The sequence below is a fragment of the Archocentrus centrarchus genome, chromosome 18, assembly GCF_007364275.1.
Source record: "Archocentrus centrarchus isolate MPI-CPG fArcCen1 chromosome 18, fArcCen1, whole genome shotgun sequence".
In the NCBI taxonomy this organism is placed as follows: Eukaryota; Metazoa; Chordata; class Actinopteri; order Cichliformes; family Cichlidae; genus Archocentrus; species Archocentrus centrarchus.
Window position 1 is genome coordinate 12,264,463 of NC_044363.1, and position 10,976 is coordinate 12,275,438.

The 10,976-nt window shown below is 39.2% G+C and overlaps 1 pseudogene; it reads right to left on the bottom strand.

Annotated features, from left to right (window-relative positions):
* On the bottom strand, nt 1–9,841 carry LOC115797008 (NLR family CARD domain-containing protein 3-like; annotated as a pseudogene).
* Between the last annotated feature and the right edge of the window lie 1,135 nt (nt 9,842–10,976).

A 10,976-nucleotide genomic window follows, 5' to 3' on the forward strand; every position in this document is an offset into this window, starting at 1 on the left:
GCAGTGTGTTACCTGTAGTGAGAGCAGGTGGAAGAGAGCCTGGATAATTGTCCAATGCTGAATTTTTAACCATTGTGAGAACGTTTCTCTGCACAGTAAGTTCACTTCTCTGAGTCACCACAGAGACAGATGCTGGAGTTAGCAATCCTTAATTGAAACCCAGCATATAGAGATTCAGTGAATGTGCTGTGGAAGGTGTGGAGGTGGATCAGTGTGTCAGAGAGGACACTGTAGAAGGAGATGGTGCCTGCAGGATAGTCCACATACACTGCTACTTTGTGAGACACAGAGGAGGAGGGGACAGAGATCACTACTGATCTGTAATTGTGATTTCCAAAGTAACCACCATGATCAATGCAGCAGAGACTCCAGGACTGATCAGTTCTTCCAAACCTGCTGTCATAGCCGTCTCCTTTACGTCTGATTCCTCTATAAGCTACTGTAATATAAACCTCTTCTCTCCACTCAACCTCCCAGTAACAGCGACCAGTCAGACTGTTAGTACACAGCAGCTGACGCCAGTAATCAAATCTTTCAGGATGATCAGGATACGACTGCTCCTCATTCACGTACATCACCTTCTTGTTGTTGTCAGACAGTTTGAGGTTTCTGTGTGCTGTGTTTGGATCCAGAGTCAGATCACAGAAATCTAAAGAGACAAAAGACATTAATGCTTTTAACTCAGCAGCCTGATAGCTTAATATTAATCAACATATAAGTATGTATGCAAGTGGCCCACACAGTCTGTGACCTGTAAACACTGTAGGATGCAGGCAGTGTAATGATCATTAATAACTATATTTATGATCACCTGCAGGTGTCACTGTTTCGACTTCAAGGTCTGATCATGCTGTCATTCATGAGTGCCCTGTGCTACTTTATAAATGTATTAAACACATTTTTATTATCAGTGTTTGGGTGGACTGTAACATAACACACACACACACACACACACACACACATGGAAAATAAAGACCAAAACTAACTAAGATTTGAAAGCAAGCTAATTTTATCCATGTAGCTGTTATGTAGACTATCAAACTAACAAGTAAGATAATGTTACGCAACATCTGCTAAGAGAAAGCCAGCTTTATCTAATGAAACATTCAGGACAAACAAGCATTCGACTATCAGTGTAAAATCAGTTTATCATCATAATCAGTCAATATCAACAGCAGAGATGTAGTAATGCTGGAACATAATGATACAGTGATATTTTAAGGTTGTATTGCTAACAAAAATGGCTTTTTAGTTATGGAAATAAATTCCTGGAACAATTATTTTTAATTCATGGAAAAGGACTTATGACAGAATAAAGTAAACAAGACTTCTTATAGAACAAAACACAGCAGGGTGTAAATATAGCTACTAAAAAAAGTACACTTACATTTCTTTAGACCTGGTCTCAACCATTGGACTCCTTGAGGCTCCAGCCTGAAATGAGCACATTCTCTTTCAGCATGTAAACATGCTGAAAACAAGCTTGTTTTTTTCTGTACTTATGAGTACATGAAATAAAAAATAGGCTACTTGCTTTCCTCTTATTTAACAGTATGACGTTGATTGACAGTCACTGTGGGAATCAGAAAGTCCTGTTACAAAGTTTAAAGTAGTTTTGTATTCATTGGTATTAGGCTGTAAGCTAGTGACAGTAATTCTGGGATGGTAAGCTGAACCAAAGCACTGGCAAAGTATAACACTGAAACAGGCAGGGAGGGGTCAAAGAAACAGAAGGGTTACTGATAAAAGTCAACTCTCACATGGACAATGATACTGAAACCTGACAGGGCGTGATTTGGAGGAACAGCCTTCACAGTGGCAATTACTCAAGTTCACTTGGCACCAGGACATCCTCAGTCAGTGATCATTTTAGTAGTGAAAACATATTGCTTTTAAACAAAAAGTAAGGACATTTGTGTTTGGTTGATTATTTCTTTGTTGTAAAAATTCAATAAAACCTATACAGTTGGAAAGCCTGTTTATTTGCCCTTCAATGGTTCCACATTGGTAAGAAAAATGCATTTGTGAGTTGAACAGCTGAGTTGAGTATGTGGGTTGTGTCCATGAAAAACATGTCAAATCTGCTCTGCCAGTGCCAACATTGTGCACTGAGGGTGCTTTTAGTGACTGTGGGCCTGTTCTTTGGAGCAACCTGTTGACTTCTCAGACCACAAACTTATGCAGTCACTACTGTGCTCCTGTGTGTACTGTGAATACCTGGATTAACAAATAAATTATCTTTATTAAAGTTGTTATTCTGTGAAACACCTGTTTGAGCCTATATTTTGCTATAGATATACAGTGTATTTACATATATCCTTTAATTATTATTGAAATCTGAGGTCAGATTTACCTCCAGTTTTCCTACCTGAGAGTTTCCAGTTTCCAGTGTGGATCCTCCAGTTGAGCAGACAGGAACTTCACTGGGTCTCCTGGGTGGTTGTAGCTCAGGTCCAGCTCTTTCAAATGGGAGGGGTTGGACCTCAGAGCTGAAGCCAGAGACTCACAGCCTTTTTCTGTGATCAGACAACCTGACAGCCTGCAGACACAGAAAACACCAAACATGCCACATCATTAAGTGCAGTCAAAGTTATAAATTCTAACTTCAGCTTAAAGAAAACTTAAACTTTTTTATTTTGTATTTTGATGGCTTTTAAGTTTCAAATAAAGTTATTTTGTTTTGCTTTGGTTTCTCTAACATTACTCTACTGTACTTCTGCATAGTGTGTAACAGAACAGCACAATCACTTCCTCGTGAAATGTGTGAAAGTTTTTTTGGCTATATAATAATCACAATTAAAGAAAATATCAAACTCCTCCTAAACAAACAGTAAGCTGACCTGAGGGTTTCCAGTTTCCAGTGAGGACTCCCAAGTCCAGCACAAAGTAGTTCCACTCCTGAGTCCTGCAGGTTGTTGTTACTCATGTCCAGCTCTCTCAGTGTAGAAGACTGGGAGCTGAGAATTGAGGACAAAGCTTCACAGCTTCTCTCTGTGAGGTTAAAACCACTCAACCTGGAAATATAATATTAATATTCATCATGATCATCATCATGATCATCATCATCATTTACATATGTGATTTTGAAATGCATTAAAGCAATATCTTACTAGGATGAAACTTAAACACTTACAGAGCTTTCTTGGAGACTTTGATCACTGGCAGCAGCTTCAGCAGAGCCTCCTCTGAACCTGAATATTTCTTCAGATCAAACTCATTCAGATCTGCTTCTGATGACAGCAAGATGAAGACCAGAGCTGACCACTGAGCAGGAGACAGATTAACTAGGGTTCCTGAGCTGAGGTGGTGTTGGATCTCCTTCACTATAGAGTCATCATTCAGTTCATTCAGACAGTGGAACAGGTTGATGCTTTTCTCTGGAGAGAGATTCTCACTTATTTGCATTTTTATATACTTGATTATTTTCTGATTTGTCACTGAGCTGCTTCCTGTCTGTGTCAGCAGGCCTTTTAAGAGACTTTGATTGGTCTGCAGTGAAAGACCCAGGAGGAACCGGAGGAACAAGTCCAGGTGTCCATTTGGACTCTCTAAGGCCTTGTCCACAGCACTCTGGTAGAAGTGTCTCACTGAAGGCTCTTCAGTCGGCACTGATGCTGTTTGTTCTTCTTCCAGCAGGTTGACACCAGAGTTGGTGAATGTCAGATGGACATGAAGAGCAGCCAGAAACTCCTGAACACTCAGATGGATGAAGCAGAACACCTTCTCCTGGTAGAGCCCTCTCTCTTCTTTAAAGATCTGTGTGAACACTCCTGAGTACACTGAGGCCTCTCTGATATTGATGCCACACTCTGTCAGGTCTGATTCATAGAAGATCAGGTTTCCCTTCTGCAGCTGCTCAAAAGCCAGTTTCCCCAGAGCCTCAATCATCTTCTTGTTCTCTGGACTCCAGTGTGGATCTGACTCAGCTCCTCCATCATACTTGATGTTCTTCATTTTGATCTGTATCACCAGGAAGCGGATGTACATCTCAGTCAGAGTCTGAGGCAGTTTTTCTTCCTCTCTGGGTTTTGATACATTTTCCAGAACTGTAGCAGTGATCCAGCAGAAGACTGGGATGTGGCACATGATGTGGAGGCTTCGTGATCCCTTAATGTTTGAGATAATGCTGTTGGCCTTTCCTTCATCACTGAATCTCTTCCTGAAATATTCCTCCTTCTGTAGGTTAGTGAATCCTCTGACCTCTGTCACCCTGTCTATATACTCAGCAGTGATCTGATTGGCTGCTGCAGGTCGTGTGGTTATCCAGATGTGAGCAGAAGGAAGCAGATTCCCTTTGATGAGGTTTGTCAGCAGCACATCCACTGATGAGGACTCTGTGACATCAGTCAGGATCTCAGTGTTGTGGAAGTCCAGAGGAAGTCGACACTCATCCAGACCATCAAAGATGAACACAACCTTGAGGCTGTCAAAGCTGTAGAGTCCTCCATCTTTAGTTTCAGTAAAGAAATGATGAACAAGTCCCACCAAACTGAACTTTTTATCCTTCAGCAGATTCAGCTCTCTGAAAGTGAATGGAAACATGAACTGGATGTCCTGGTTGGTTTTATCTTCAGCCCAGTCCAGAGTGAACTTCTGTGATAGGAATGTTTTCCCGATGCCAGCGACTCCCTTTGTCAGCACTGTTCTGATTGGTTTATCTCTCCCCACTGTGGGTTTAAAGATGTCTTCACATATGATTGATGTTTCTGGTCTGTCTCGTTTTCTGGAAAATTCTTCTATCTGTCTGACCTCATGTTCATCATTGACTCCTTCAGCTCCTCCTTCTGTGATGTAGAGCTCTGTGTAGATCTGATTCAGAGCGACTGAGTTTCCTGGTTTGATGATCCCCTCAAATACACACTGGAACTTCTTCTTCAGGTTAGATTTAAACTCATATTCACAAACTGGATCTGGGTTTTCTGCAGGAAAACAGCAGAAATATGAGTGTCATCATTTCAATAGAAAATTTAGAGTTCAATTCCCTAAAAGAAAGCATTTATTAAAATAAATCTTACTGCTTTGCAGACGGGCAGCCAGTTCATCCAAGCTCATTTTCCTCAGGAAGTTAACTGTGAGTTTCAGAAATGCCTCTTTGCTGCTTTTCCTCTGCTTCTCTTCATCACTGTCCAACTCCTCCTCATCCTCCCTCTGACACTCTGAGGATTCTGGGTAATCTGGATTCAGAAAACTCTTCATCTTCTGCAGCTCATTCTTCATAAAATTGTACATACTCTCCTCCAGCCTCTGGAAAAGAATAAATGACAATCAGATGTACATTGCACATAGATTTTCATAGACATTTTTTCTCCTTCCCTTTTAGAGAAAACATAGTGTTAAAAAATGGACAATTTAAAAAAAAAATGTAGCCATAATTTTCCTAAACAATTTGAAGTGTGAATGTGGTAACTATCAATGTAAAACATAGGCTGCTAACATTATTTTATATTTCTGAAATAAAATAAATTCTGATAAGATATAAACAAACAAATACATGTACATACAAACACAAATGGGCTCAGATTTGACTCTAGAATACTTTGGCATACAGAGGAGGTCACTGTGGCAGCAAAACGAGCCCAAATCATCACCTCTCCACCACCGTGCTGACAGCTGGTTTGAGGTGTTTGTGCTGATATTCTGTTTGTTTTTGTCAAATGTGGCTCTCTGCATTATAGACAAACATCTCCAGTTTGGTCTTATCTGTCCAAAGAACACTGATCCAGAGGTCTGGTGGTTTGTTTTGTTTCTCTGACTGTTGCACAGTCTGACCTTCCCATGAATTTGCTGGGACAACTACTTCTGAAACAATTACAGGTGTCTTGAATACGTTTCCCTTATCAATAATCTTCCTTACTGTTTAATGATGGATTTCACAGTGTTTGAAAATCACCTTATAAATCTTTCCAGATTGATGGGACAGACGGGACATCCTATCACAGCTCATAGGGTGAAAAGTGGGGCTCACCGTGGAGCCATGAGCAGTTTATCAAAAGGGTTAAAGTCATATATCATAGCAGCTAAGGGTGAGTAAACTGAGACTGAAGAAAAGTACACACATTGGTGTATTTAGGCTGGTGATCTTTAAGTAAAATAAATGGACATAAGATTAGAAAAAAATGCAATAAAAAATAACTGAATATGTTTTTATGAGATTAGAAAATGGTGACTGTTATTTTCAAATAAGTTTACTAATTTTACTTCAAGAAATCGGTTCCTTCAGTAGTGTATGTTATAAACTGATTGGAAAAAACAAATAATATAATTATGCTGTTATTTAAAAGAGCAACCACCAAATTATGTTTGTCTGTATTTTATTATATTTTACAGATTTTTTATTGATGGGGAAAATTAGATTAGATTAGATAAAATATTATTAATGTGTTATTGTACTGTGGAAATTTACTAGAGAAGACTGTAATTAGACAATAATTGACTATTGAATTAAGTTTGTGATTTTGTGGTTATTTTACAGCAACTGTTGGACATTATTTTTTGTCGGATGTTTTAGATTTTCTGACACTCTGAAAGTGAAACATGAAGATGATAAAGAGGTTTTTCTGTACAGGTACAAACCATAAATATTTGGTCCAGATCAGTTTGTTGCTGCTGCTGATGCTGGAGACTCAAAACATCTGAGCTCTGCTGATCGACTCTGTGAAGACAGCAGGAAGAAACTGTAAACATTTTATACACAAACACAAGCTCAAGGTTTCTTCTTCTGTGGTGATCATCCTGATTAACACAAACACTGCTGTACTGTTGTTTTTAAAGGGAGCTTACTGCACTCATTTATAGGGTCATTTTTTGTTTTTACTTTTGGACTCTACTGTATCTGTGGGTCCACAGTGTGGTGGTTAACACAGTTTGAGCCCAGAAGGAGAGACAAACGTCTTTGAGGTTGTGTCAGAAAAGAGCATCCTGTATTTAAAAAAGAAAGTAGTGGGAAGTAACAAAGTGTTTGTACTTCATTACCTCCCCTGACTAAACCTCTTTCAGTACTTTTGTATCTAATTAGTAAAATTATGGGATATCAACACCCACATCTATCTATCACTGAGTGCCCATATTCATGTCCTGTTTTCAATGTAATATAATGAACTCATGTTTTAGACAGGAAGTTGTGAAGGAAGGATGAAGTGAGAGGAAGACGAGTAAAAATGTGAAGATGAAAGGAGCAGTGAAAGTAGACAAGTTTAAATATCTGGGATCAACCATCCAAAGCAAAGGACAGTGGACGAGAGAGGTGAAGGAGAGAGTGCAGATAGGATGGAGTGGGTGGAGTGTTGAGGGGATTTGTGACAGAAGGATGGCAGCAAGGATGAAAGAGGAAGTTTACAAGATGGTAGTAACACCTGCTGTGATCTATGGTTTGGAGACGGTGGCTCTGACAGAAACACAGGAGGTGGAGTTCCTGTGTTGAAGAGTTGAAGATGTTCAGATTTTCATTGTGAGTGACCAGAATGGAGAAGATTCAAAATGAGTGCATCAGAGGGAAGTTTGAACACAAAGTTAGAGGCAAAGCTGAGATGGTTTGGACGTGTGCAGAGGAGGGATAGTGGACATATTGGACAAAGGATGTCAAATATGGAGCTGCCAGGGAAGAAGAAAAGAGGAAAACCACAGAAGAGATTCATGGATTCTGTGAACATGCAGTGACAGGAGGATGGTAGGGACAGGGTGTGATGGAGGAAGATGATCTGCTGTGGTGAGCCATAAAGGGAGCAGCTTAAAGGTTTTAATTTTTCCTATGTAGAGAACCACTGGTGAAAAATATTTCTTTTTTATGAAGGCTGGAATAAAATATTTCATGAGTTTATCTCTGCACAATCTGCTTTTCAGACAGTGTTGGTGTTTTTAACTGAATGTAGAAACATGAAGAGTTGAGATGCAAAACCCTCTAAATCTGCCCGACACTTTTCTTTTAACAGAGTTTTTTTTTATCTGCATCTTAAATTTTAGTCATTTCATTTACGGTCAGTGGGAAGTCGTGTTTGGAGGCTTCTGATAACTCAGACTAGTCAGAGATGGTATTTAAGGGGTGACATGATTGTTTGGGGTAAAGTACTTGTGGCAGTACTATTCGGGGGGCCAGATGGAAAGCTCTGGTGGGCCAGACATGGCCTGCGGGCCACCCGTTGATGTTTCCTGCCCTGAAGCATTTGTGTCAGACTGAAACGTTCATGTAATATGAAGCTGGACTGAAAGTTTAGCTCTGCTTTTTAGTTTTTGTTGACTTTTGACCTGGGCTCTTTTTTTATTTTAAATAAATGGCATAAATGTTTGACTGCTGCACTGGGTATGGTTTACTTCTCAAGAACTGAAGAAGCCTTTGGGATGAGAGAAGAAACGTCTTCAGGAAAAAGCTCCAGAGATTACTGATGGACAGTTGAACTGTTCAGCTGTGAGGTCATTTTAAAATGTCTTACTTCTCAACACCAGAACATTTTGATCCTTTAAAGTTGATGTAGATGTCCTTTGACCGATCACTGCTCAAAGACACACAGCTGGGTGCAGGTTCAGGTTCAGAGGAGTCTGGTCCCTCACTGATCCTGGTAGACAAAGAGACCATAACAGAGAGAAATGAACTTCTTAGTCTTCAGCTGTGAGTACTGGACAAACTCAGAGCTGTCACAACAATAACAATACTGCAAGCCTCTGAAGGCTGAAGCTCTTCTGCTCTCTTTAGTCTTTTTCTCATTTCCATTAACACAGATAAAAAATAATAATCATAAAGTGACCACAGCAGCTGCTACTTACTGTACAGCCTTTGAGATGGGTTGGCTGCACTGTGTAACACGTTTTTTTCTGAAGTGTTTTTTATTCGTTGCTTATGGCTCAAAGTTATAAACAGGAAAATATTTATTTTTTCAAACTTTGATTTTGTGATTAAATACAAATTTCATTATAAATCATGCAGGGACTGCACTGTGGGAAGAATTAATATTGGATGATAAATGTATTGTGAGGTGGAGCAGAGCCTCACAGTCTCAGGTAGAAGCAGAGAATGAATATCCACATCTATCATCACTCACTGCTCATATTCATATCATGTTTGGATTTAATACAATGACTTCATCTATAAGATAGAAATATTTCTATTTCCAGTTTTACTTTAAGCCACCATTTTAATAAATGACAGCACTCTGGTCAGTTTTCCTCGTGAAGCTCTTAAAGCTGAGCAGTGGGAGGTCAGCTGTAATGACAGCTGTAAGATACCTTTAACATTCAGTTAACTCTTACTTCTCAGCAGCAGACACATTTCTTCTTTTAAGGTCAGCGGCTTCTTCCTGTGGATAGTTTCGCTTCCTTGTAGACACAGAGCTGAGTCCAGGTTTAGGTTCAGGAGAGTCTGCTCTGGGAAGGGAGGAAAAGCACAAGTTAGAGAAACATGTCTACAATTTTATTTTTACTCTTCAGGTGAAACATATGCTGGACAGACTGAACATCTACAGCAAATAGAAAACAGTAAACCTATAAAGTTTGAAGCTCTTCATACTGAATGATTTCTAGTGTTAAGCTGCCACATTCTGTGCTGTAAATGTTTGATTTCTGATGTCTCAGAAATTTTCCTCCTTTTCTTTGACTTTATTAAATTCACAGTCTGAGTCAGATTTTCTTTATCTTTTCATTCACTTTGATGAGATGGTCTCTGATCATGTTGGCTGAATGTCTTAAAGCTGTCATCTTCATCTCCATGAGTCACACTAACATGCTGTCTGACAGAGAGCTGCAGTTTGGTGTAAATCAGTGATGAACAGAGAGAACAGAGGTGTTGTAGAGTTATTGAGTGTCTTTGTGTGAGCAGAGTTAATGTGAGCTTTTGAGTGTGATACCTTTCCATGTTGGTCCAAACCTGCAGTCACCTGATGAGAAACCTGAGAATCAAACACAGATTATAATTTGGTTTTCTTTCTGTTTATTGGGATCTTTGATTGCTGTGAAGGCAGTGACCTGTTTAATATTCTAGTGTTATATTTTCCTTAAAGCGTTCATTATTTGTCAGCTTGTGTCTGAACATCAACAAACCAGCAAACAATCAGTTTGTTTGTGATGAAGTGAAACATGAGAGACTATTTTATCATCAGTGTGAAATCACATCAAAGCTTCACTTACCCGACTTCCTCCTGATCGCCGTCACTCTGCAGCTCTGTGCTGTCTGCAGCAGGTGGCGCTGTTTCTGCCCTTTTTCTATTTAGGTCCCTTCATCAGTTTGAGCTTGAAGAGTGTGAGTCTGTATTTAGGTGAAAATAACACAAAGGCACTTTTCAGTGTTTAAACTAAAACATGATGAACATGAAGTCTCTGCTCGTTCTGAACTGCCCACAACATGTTTCAGTGAAGTTTGTCTCTGTGAAAAGAAGCTGGACGTTTCCTTCAAATCAAATGAAACTTGTTGCTCTAAAACTGAGTGGACATGCAACTTTCAGGATGTTGAAAACACAGAGCAGAATTCACAGCTTGTAACTTCTGTGTTGTTATTTTTAGGTTAATAACACAGAAACTGGTTCAGCTCAGGTTGATCCCCATCAGGTCTGTTTCTGATCTATAAATCCATTAATATCCACCATTTCTTCTGATCATAGCTGTGTGCTTCATAGAGTCATAAATTTAGACTCATACATAAACAAACTGCATACCTGTGCTGTTTGTTAAAGAGGTTTTAGGTGTTTTACAGAGCTTTGTATTTAAAAATTCAAAATATTAAAATGATTTTAAAGTAAAACAAATGTGACCAACGAGCTGAAATAAATAAAATAACTAAAGACTAAAAAAGAAACTACATGTAAAGTTAATTCTTGTTATTCTCTGTACACATCATAACTCAGATAACACATCATAACTTCTTTGATCTCATCATCATGCTAACATTAATAATCAGCCTCTACTTCAACCATTTCAGCTTTTCTTTCCAATCTTTAACTCTCCAAAGAGGAACTTCCTCACCGACTGTTTGTAACCACTGCAGGATTCACAGG